The sequence below is a fragment of the Zalophus californianus genome, chromosome 14 (genome assembly GCF_009762305.2).
Source record: "Zalophus californianus isolate mZalCal1 chromosome 14, mZalCal1.pri.v2, whole genome shotgun sequence".
In the NCBI taxonomy this organism is placed as follows: Eukaryota; Metazoa; Chordata; class Mammalia; order Carnivora; family Otariidae; genus Zalophus; species Zalophus californianus.
The window spans coordinates 4,241,722-4,251,527 of record NC_045608.1 but is presented as its reverse complement, the minus strand read 5'-3'; the positions used below and the strand labels follow the sequence as shown (position 1 = coordinate 4,251,527).

At 42.9% G+C, this 9,806-nt stretch overlaps 1 long non-coding RNA gene across 1 annotated transcript; it reads left to right on the top strand.

The window, feature by feature from the left end:
• Positions 1-1,280: 1,280 nt before the first annotated feature.
• LOC118356293 lies at positions 1,281-9,545 on the top strand. Its single transcript, XR_004819617.1, has 2 exons — positions 1,281-1,407; positions 9,121-9,545. It is a non-coding gene; the product is annotated as an uncharacterized LOC118356293 (long non-coding RNA).
• The last annotated feature ends 261 nt before the right edge of the window (positions 9,546-9,806 follow it).

Below are 9,806 nucleotides of genomic sequence, written 5' to 3'. Positions count from 1 at the left end.
GAAAGAAAGAAAGAAAGAAAGAAAGAAAGAAAGAAAGAAAGAAAAGAAAGAAAGAAAGGAAGGAAGGAAGGAAGGAAGGAAGGAAGGAAGGAAGGAAGGAAGGAAGGAAGAAAGAAAGAAAGAAAGAAAGAAAGAAAGAAAGAAAGAAAGAAAGAAAGAAAGAAAGAAAGAAAGAAAAAGAAAAGCAAAAATCTATATTAACTTCACATTAATTTGAAGTCAGGTTTCCTACAGTAGGTGGATACATATCTACCATTTACCTGGTATGTATCAGCTCTGAAAATGAAAAACAAGTTGAAATTTAAGAAAAGAATTGAAATAATGTCAAATGACAGGCTGATTCTAGATAGTTCACAGATGGGACTGTGTCTCATTTATCTTGATGTTTTGGGCACAAAGCAGAGACATCAGACTTAATGTTCATTGAATTATATAATTAATCAGATAAAGTGAAAAATAAGCAGGATGCAAATGAGAAGCAGATTTTACTGGAAAAGCATGTGGGAGATGGAATATCTCTGGACCTGCCACTTACTTTCTGACCTTGGATAACATGAATTAATGTATCCGGGCTGTGGTTTAATCCTCTCCACAGCAAGGGACTGACCTGTGTGTCCTCCGGGGCCCTGGCTTTCTGTCATCTTTAGTACTCTTCAGGTCAGAGATAGGCGTGGGGGTCTGCGTGTAAGGTCATGGCTGCTGGATCTAAGTGGACCAAACGGACAGGCCAGGACTCGTTTCTCAATGATTCACAAGAGGATGCATCGCTTCGATTTGGAGCAGAACGGGGAGAAGGAAGCTCCACAGGGTGGGATCCAACTCACAAAGGCACATTAGCCACATATTTATAAGGCATTTTTTTGAGAAGTAGAGTCACCTGGAAACATTTTCCCCACCCCATTCTCTCTCCCCTGGATATATTTCTGCTTCATTTCTCAGGTTTTTTTCTTAGTTTTTAGCATGTGGAGATTTCTGTATCTTCCTCATAAGATTTTTCTAGGCATTTATGCCAAAATGATCTTCCATCTATCATGTCTAGATGGTGGCAAAGGGGAGGGTATTTGGTTGTTTTACGCTCCCATGCTGCCCCTGGCAAACTGTATTTTCCAAAACGGCGACCATGATCTCTCCCATCCCACACGCTCTCCTTCAAAGTGGTGTTGATACTCCCATTGCGCGGTGTGGTCTATGTACCCGCCCCTTGAGTCTGGGCGTGCCTCTCATTATGGCTGAAGTCATGCTTTGTGATGTCCATGGCTAGGTCATAAAAAGCTTCCTCCCAGTTCTTCAGGCACACCTGCTCTTGGAACCTAGCCACCATGTTGTGAGGAAGCCCGAAGAGACAGAGCCCAGAGAGAGGCCCTCAGCTCACGGTCCTGGCTGAGCCTCTGGTAGACAGCCACCTGAGTAAGTCCTGTTGAAAGTGGGTCCTTCAGGTCCCCACTGAGTTACTTCTACTGATACTGGGTGGAGCGGAGACTACCTCTGCCAAGTGTTGGCCAATTTGCAGATTTGTAAACAAACTAAATCAGGATTTTTCAGCCTATATGTTTTAGGGTGACTTTGATACAATGCAACAGATAACCTGAGCTTTTCTTTTCTTTTTTGCCCCAGGAAAAACACTTATCAGTGTTCAATAAGATGAAGTAAAAAGGTGAAGAATAGATACATTTTTTTTCCCTCAGCTTACTTCCAATAGCCTTGATGTTTCCTTCCAGATTCAGAAATTAGAGGGGCCACCATTTCTGTGGGGATGGAGGATACCTTTGTTTATTTGTTTCTTTTCTTTCATTTTTTAACGAACATTTTAGAGCTATTACATACTGCCAGGGGTAGAATAAATTGGCACAGTTTTTTGACAATATCTGGTTAATTTGAAGACACATATTCTCCACGATATAACAAATCCACTTCTAATTATTTACCCTGGGTAAATATATATGCATGGGACTCAGAGTTTGTATATTAAAATATTCATAGCAGCTCTAGGCAGAGAGTAAAAGAAAATTTGGAAAATTAGAAGGAATTAGGAGAGATTTACCCCAGGGGCAGCAAGCAGACACCACGAGAAACCAGAAATCTCTAATGAGCTGCAGATGAGAAGCACTTTGGGGTAACGGCCGTGACATCAACACTAGTCACACTAATCCCAGGTTTCCTGGATTGAAATCCTGGCTAGGATGCATCCTAGCGGTATAACCTTGAGCAGATGTCTTAACCTCTTTCCTTTATCTACAAAATGGGGTTACTAGCGACATCTACATCACAGAAGCCTGATGAAGATCAAGGGAATCAATGCTGGCATGCCCTGTGGAGAGGGACTAGTGTTTGGAAATAAGGATGGCAGGTGCAAAGCCCGACCTCACAAAGACAGTGAGCTGGAGACCATTGACATCAGTGCTATCTCCCTCCTTATACCGCTGCACCCTGGGAGGTAAATCATCTAAAATATTAGATGGGAAAATAAATAAATAAAATAAAATATTAGATGGGAAAAACAAACAAACAAAAGAGCACTTGAAAAACCTACAGAAGAACCGAGGCAGAAAGGAATGCAGAGGGCCAGAGGACATGGTCAAGGGTCAAGACTGTCATGCGCACAGAGGACCCAGTGACATAATGGCTGTTTATATCCTTGTGGGAACATAAATGCCAAGAAGGCAGAATTGAAGCCCAACACTTTTTCATTCATACGGGCTGCACTGCAACAAGGAAGGGTGACCTAGATCTCCAAGACAGCAAAATCACAGGCTTTCTTTTCCCCCTCAATTTGCCCCAAATTTCTTCCATTCCTTGAATCACTCCAGACTTCCTTTGTGACCTTCCTAGGAGGAATGGCTTTTCGTTCCTCAGGAAAACTGGCTTTGAAATACAACTTTAATATGCATTTGAAAAGAGGTCAACCTGTTTTTTTTTTTTAAAGAGATCAAATATACCTTTGAAAACAAGGGGTTCTAGTATTTGTTCAGAAGAACAAAAAAATGTGTGACTTTGAAGATACATAAAGGAGTCATGATGGCTGTTTGAAGGAGAGAAATGTTAAGAATATTTTTATTAATTGGGTCTTTAAGCAAATTAATGTTAGAAAGTTCTTTTGGTGATGGAGGCTGTGGTCCACATCAGCATCCCCAGGGGCTGCTCCTTAATAAGTTCCCACCATAGGTTTGTTAAATAAATAATGGCTGGAATCATCAAAAGCCAAGGCATTCATACTCAACCATCTTATGACCCGTGGTGCTGCTCTTTACCAGTCAGTTACTGGATGAGCGTTGAGAAGCTAAGTAACTTGCCCAGAGGCACCCACTGGGAAAGAGTAGATCCAGGATTTGAACCCAGGCAGCCTGACCTGAGTCAGAACCCTCAACCTCTCAAAGGACTAACTGTCTGGAGGGGACAGAGGAAGGAGGAATATAAAGCAGGAGCAGAAAAGTTGAAAGTGGAAAGAGAAGGCAGCATCTGGTTTGGAGGCCATTAGCAATCAGAGGATTCTGTCCAGGAACACACCAGGCTAGGAGAAGACGGCTGATTTCAACCCACCATCTTGCAGAAAGCAGGGGCTACATTTCTTTCTCCAGGAGCCTCAGAAGGGCGACGAAACTTGTCTGGGACATGCACGTTTAGCCAGAAAAAAGAAAAAAAATGGTTTCAGGATTATTTTGGAATTATTCAAGCTTTCAATTATGTCATTTCTTCAGGAATGACTCTCTCATGTGAAATATATTCTCCCTCCCTGTTCATATATTTTTAAATATTTAATTTTGTATCGATGAGATCACAGGAACTGCTGTATGTCTTACTACTCTGAGGCTGTGTTAAATTGTCTGTAAAAGAAGGATCGGGGACGCCTGGGGGGCTCAGTCATTAAGCATCTGCCTTTGGCTCAGGTCATTATCTCGGGGTCCTGGGATGGAGCCCCACATCGGGCTCCTGGCCCAGCGGGGAGCCTGCTTCTCCCTCTCCCTCTGCCTCTCCCCCTGCTCATGCTCTCTCTCTCTCTGTATCTCTGTGTCTCAGATGAATAAATTTAAAAAAATCTTAAAAAAAAGAGAAGGATCTAAATAGTATCCACATCATGGAGATGACGTGAAGATGAACCAAGATCGTATTTGTTAAAAAAGACTCCTACATAATGTCCCCCTCCCTTTGATTCAGATCCCAAGTCCCGGTGTCAGTGTGAATTATCTGAAAACTGCTAGTATTTTTATTTTCCTGGCTAAATTGGCACCATAATGGTGCAATATCATTAACTAAGTTTACAATCTATTCAGCCAACCAGCTGTGAAATAATGTGGTGCTTGATGGTTTCTTACTAATTTGGATGGTATCTATTATTTCCAATTATTCAAATACAGTAATATTGAATTAGCATTTCATATCACACGACAGTTCAGCTGACATGCTTCGAATTTGAATAAAACATAACTTCACTACGGATGCACAGAACTGCAAGTTTTTCTGTGCCCTTCTTGGTTTACTCAGACCATTTCTGGGGAATCATCTTGGTAAGTCCCCTTGGGCTGGGGGCTCTAAGTGGGGCTCGTTGGCACCAAGTTTTCAGGAAGGGAGAGATGATGCCCAATGGGAAGATACAGCAAAGACGCCTTGACCTCTCCTGAGGTCAAGGGAACTTGGAGAGGATGTTGAGGATGGAGGATGGAGGGGCCATGAGTTAGGAAGAAAGATGGCAGGAGGCCGAGTGACAAGACCCTTTTCCATGACCCTGGACGTACCCACTATAGTGACTGAATGGGGGTTTATCCTCTTCAGCACCAGTGACATTTGAGGCTGGAGTCTTCTTCATGCTAGAGGTGATCCTGTGCACGGGAGGATGTTTAATAGCACCCCAGGCCTCCACCTACTAGATGCCAATGGTGTCTCCTTCCCAGTCATGACAACCAAAAATGTCTCCAGACCTTGCCAAATGTATCCTGGGCAGGGGTGCAAAATTTCCCCTGTCTGGGAACCACTGAACTAAACCTCTGAGATTCTTGCTGGGATTGGACACTATAGAAACCGAAGAAGGGGCTCAGTCTGGTGTCTGGATTAACAGAGGGAAAAGGAAAACAAAAATGTGGAGAGAAATGTACAGAGGTGCCCTGGAGGAAGAGAGGCCCCCAGATATTTGCAGACATTGTATGTGTGTGTGTGGGGGGGGGGTGTATGTGTTGGGGGTGGGGGGCAGTCACAGGTCCTGCCAGAGGGTTACCATGTACAGTTGGGCGGGTTGCACATAACTCTGGGGGTCATAGTTCATATTCACAGTCATCTTAGATTTTTATAATCCTCAAGACAATATTCTTTTTTTTCTTTTTCTTCTTTTTTTCCTTCTTTTTTTTTCATTTCTTTCTTTCTTCTTTTTTCTTTTTCTTTTTTTTCTTTTCTTCTTCTTTTTTTTAAGTATTCTGATTGAAGTTTGTGATAATTCAAAAATAAAAATAGGTTGTTAATATGCCGAAACTCAAGACAATATTCTGGTGGGCAGCCCCAAACTTTGTTGAAAAAGATGGTTTTTGTCTGATTGATTGATTTTTTCCCCCTAATTCACATTTTAAAAGTACCATTCTGGTGAGCTATGGAGCTGAACAAGAAAAAGCAAGTTGTATTTATGCAAATATTTAAGGGAAGGGAGGTTTTATTGCAAATGTTTGGGCGGGAGGGTATTAGTGTGAGTGAGATTTGGAAAAAAATGCGTGAGAAATTGTTAACAGTGTTTCTACCTGGAGTATGGGCCCAGCGACAGATGCTCTTAGAGTGACTTTCTCTTTATACACTCATGAATAAATTGTGTATGACTTTTGTAATTTAAAAAAGCAAAGTAAGTTAAAAATGCAATAAACTTGAAAATTACCTTTATAATTAAAATCGCACAAAATATCTATGTGTTTCCAAGAAAGGACAGGGCACGGAGACCTTACGTGGGTAAGAATGAATTCCTCGAATCAGGATATTCCTTCAGGAGTTTCTCCTGTAGGACGATTTGGGACCTTCCCAGACCCTGTCACAGGCTCGCTATACTTGAGTCCGCAAAGCCTAATGGAAGATTCTCTACATAATAATTCACTCGTGACTTTCTTCTGGTCCATGTGCACCAAGGAGATGTCGCCCTTTCTCACCTCCTCTTGGTTTCCAAGTGATGAATGTGTGAGGTTGAATCCCATTAGTTCGCAATTTTATTTAGGGATATGCCGTAGATTACATGGAAGGGTATTTGAGGATGATGACACATTTTTCACATCTACCGACTCTACGGATGTGGCTTTTATTAGATGCCAGAAGTGAGTCCACGGTATATCAAATTCATGCTCAGATTTCCCATTAGCTTCTAACAAGTTAAGATCCAACTAAATGATACAGGGTGCAGGGAAGTGGTTGCCAAATATTGCAATTTTCTCCCCAGACCCATAAAAAACCTGCTCTAAGACAAAAAGAATGGAAATTAATTGTTTTACCTTCAACTCAATAATGCAGTGAGGGCTGGCCTGGCAGCCTCATGCCTCAATGCGTGCAGCTCAGAAGCACATTTTTCAGGGGTTGAAAATTGTTTACCAAGTTTGCAAATCCCGTTACAAAGGAACTGCTTATTTAGATTCTTTCCGTTTTAAATCAGACTCCAAAGTTAAAGAGAGAGCACAGCAGGATGGGTAGAACTTTCCTGATTCCAGGGCCTTCATATCCTTTGAAAAATTGCTTGTTCTATTTTTATTCCTCTTTGATGCATAAACTTTGAGCTCCTGCTCCACACAACTCACCCGTAAACAGAAACCACTATTGAAATATTTCCTTTTTTTTAAAAAAAAAAGATGTATGTTTTAGGAAAGCTCTACCAAAAGGGAGGAAAAGGCTATTGGCTGCATTGTTTCCTTTTCAAAATATACATTGGGATAAGAACCAAATGTAATTCAACGTTTCCACCAGCTTTGAAGATAGCTACTGAACTCTGAGAGCCAGGCCAACCTTATCGAAACTGTACCATAATGCAAAAGTTTCATTTAATTTTGCATCCAGGAGGGGAGGAGTAGGGGATGTACTCTCCTGATAATAAACTCACAGAACAAATCCATTACACACATGAGCTCTGGGGAAGGAGGTAGGGTACGTGGGAAGCAAGACTAAGTAGGACTTGGAAGAATACAATGTTTGAGGCATTACATGGGAAAACAATCCATCTGAGAGCTGCCTGGTGATGGGCCATCATTATAGGCAGGAAGGAGACCCACTGACCATCAATTCTTTCTTTTTTTTTTTTTTAAGTAAGCTCTATCCCCAATGTGGGGCTCGACCTCATGACCCAAAGATCAAGAACCAGAAGCCCCACCAACTGAGCCAGCCAGGCACCTCATCCATTCTTAAAACACAATTATATCTTTGCTCAGAGGCCCCTTGAGACGATCTCATTCATTCATTCATTCATTCATTCATTCTGTAAGTATTTATTGGGTGTCTAGTATTATCCCTGGTTTAGATTTTCTCATTTACAAGCTACTGGGGAAAAAGATGAGCAAAGACATGGTGATTTTAGATAAAGAGCACTCTATTAGAACCTTGAACTTGGTGTCTCAGGAGTCCGTAGGAATGTAATGTGGCAAATCCTCAGGAAAATTCCAAAAGAATCCTTGGATTTCTATCTGCACTTTATTTATTTATTTCTTTAATTTCTAAATTTTTAAAAAGGTTTTTTTTTTTGAGAGAGAAAGGATGTACACGAGTGGGGGCGCACAGAGGGAGGGGGAGAAGCAGAGTCCCCACTGAGCAGGGAGCCCAAAGCAGGGCTCGATCCCGGGACCCCGAGATCACAGCCTGAGCTGAAGGCAGACGCCCAACCGACTGAGCCACTCAGGTGCCCTTGCATTTTACCTATTTATTTCATCCCTCCAAAAGAGTACACAAGGGTAATAGATCGTGCCAAATATGCTACACTCGTTCCTATAAAACATTTATGTTGCAACACTTAAGGAGCATGGATGAAGTGCAGTTCATTTCTTAAATCCCCTTTGATGTGTTCAAGTTCTTATGATGGTAGGAAGCCTTGAATAAATCAGGGAGGGACATGTCCCTTTGTGCCTGAAATGATGCACAAGAAAGTTGTAATTGGATTTTATGGATGCAGGAAATAATCGGATCAGGTTTGGAAGGAGGACGTTAACATATCAGCAGGGTCCACAGGTTTCTGCCCTGGGAAAAATTATGAGGGTAAGAAATTCCCTTCCTCCTCACCAGGGCAGAGACCCCCCCCTCCACAACATAGGGGAGCAGGTGGTGGGGTGGGGTCCCCTCTGTCTCCCACCCCCCCTATGAGCAGGACGAGCCAGCTCAGGTACTCGAGACTATCTGACAACTGGAATTTCCTGCTTCCATGGAGAAATGGGCAGTCTGGGTCTTGTGTTTGATAGCAAGTGTGTGGAGGCCAAGCCTGTGAACAGATCCTCTCTCCAGATTGTCCTGAATCTTCCATCTCACTGGAATGAAATAAATCACATTATTCAGCTCAGAGGAGAGACACATTCTTCACTTTGGCATTTCCTTAAAAATGGAAAGCATTTAGGAAGCATGAGGGGAGCGTTCCTGAAGAAGGGAGCCTCTGGGTTGAATACAGGACAATTATGGAAAAGGTGGAGAAGCAGCAGATGAGGTTGTGTTTGGACAGTGGCAGGGGCACCCGGTGGATGGAGAGGGAGATGCTAATCCTTCAAGGATGGAAGCTGCTTAGCTCAGCGTCTGCAGAGATTTCCAGGTGGCCGGAGGCTGGGATCAAAAGGAAACATCGTGAATCATGAGCCAGGACTTTGGACTTGGTCTGAGAGCCACAAGGAGACTGGAGAGATGATGAGAACATGGATGGCCACAGTCAGAATTAAACTCTGAAATGTTACTCTGGAGTCTGTGCAAAGAATGAATTAGCTGAATCAGTGCAGGGGACCACGGGGTGAGTAAGGAGAAAGGTCATGGTCATCCCGAGTAGTGTGGGGTGGCGGGAACAGAGAAACTCGATAGACTCGAGGGGTCTTAAGAATAAATGTGTTGTGTTTATTTGGGCCTGAACAGGATTTCTATCGCTTGCAACAGAAACGATCTTGAGCTCAATGGTACTGTGACTGTTTCTGTGTGTGTTCTTCCCTTTAGAGCTGTGAGCTCCTCAAGGCCACGCGTCCTCTCGCTGAGCATCCATGTCTGTGTTGACCAAGCGCGTGAGCTGCACTAGTGCTCAGCTGAAGACTGCTGAAGGGATGACTGACACGTTAACCACCTCCATCCCTTCCATCGATCCCAGTACCCTCCTTCCAGGAAAATGACGGCTGATGATGGTGATTGGACTGATACTTAAATCCGGTCTACTCTTTTGGGATAGAATCCTCAGAGGGAGTAGGGTGTTCTCCTCACTCCCTTTTAACCTAAATACTATCAAATACCTCAAAAGAAATTTCAGTCATTGCCAAAGACAGTGGTATCATCCTCAGGGGGCTCTGCACCTGTGCAATCAGTAAGAGATGAAGGTGTTTGTACCTGAACACACATCTCAAATATGTATAAAATCGAACAAGCCTGAGCATCTGTCTCAATTATTGAAAACAAAGCAAAATACCATTGCAGTTGGTGTGGTGAACAAGCGTCCTAGGTCCCCAGACACCCTTCTTGCCCTGACTGTCCTTGGCTTTAGACCCAACTCTTGGGGCTTGGCTCCCCTAAACACAGTCTATGTACCCGTATGTGTGAGGGAGCCTTCCCCGATTCAGAACGGCATTTGTAAAATCACTCCCCAAACATCCTATTGAGAAGAACACAGTGTGTGTTTCAGAGAAAACACTTCT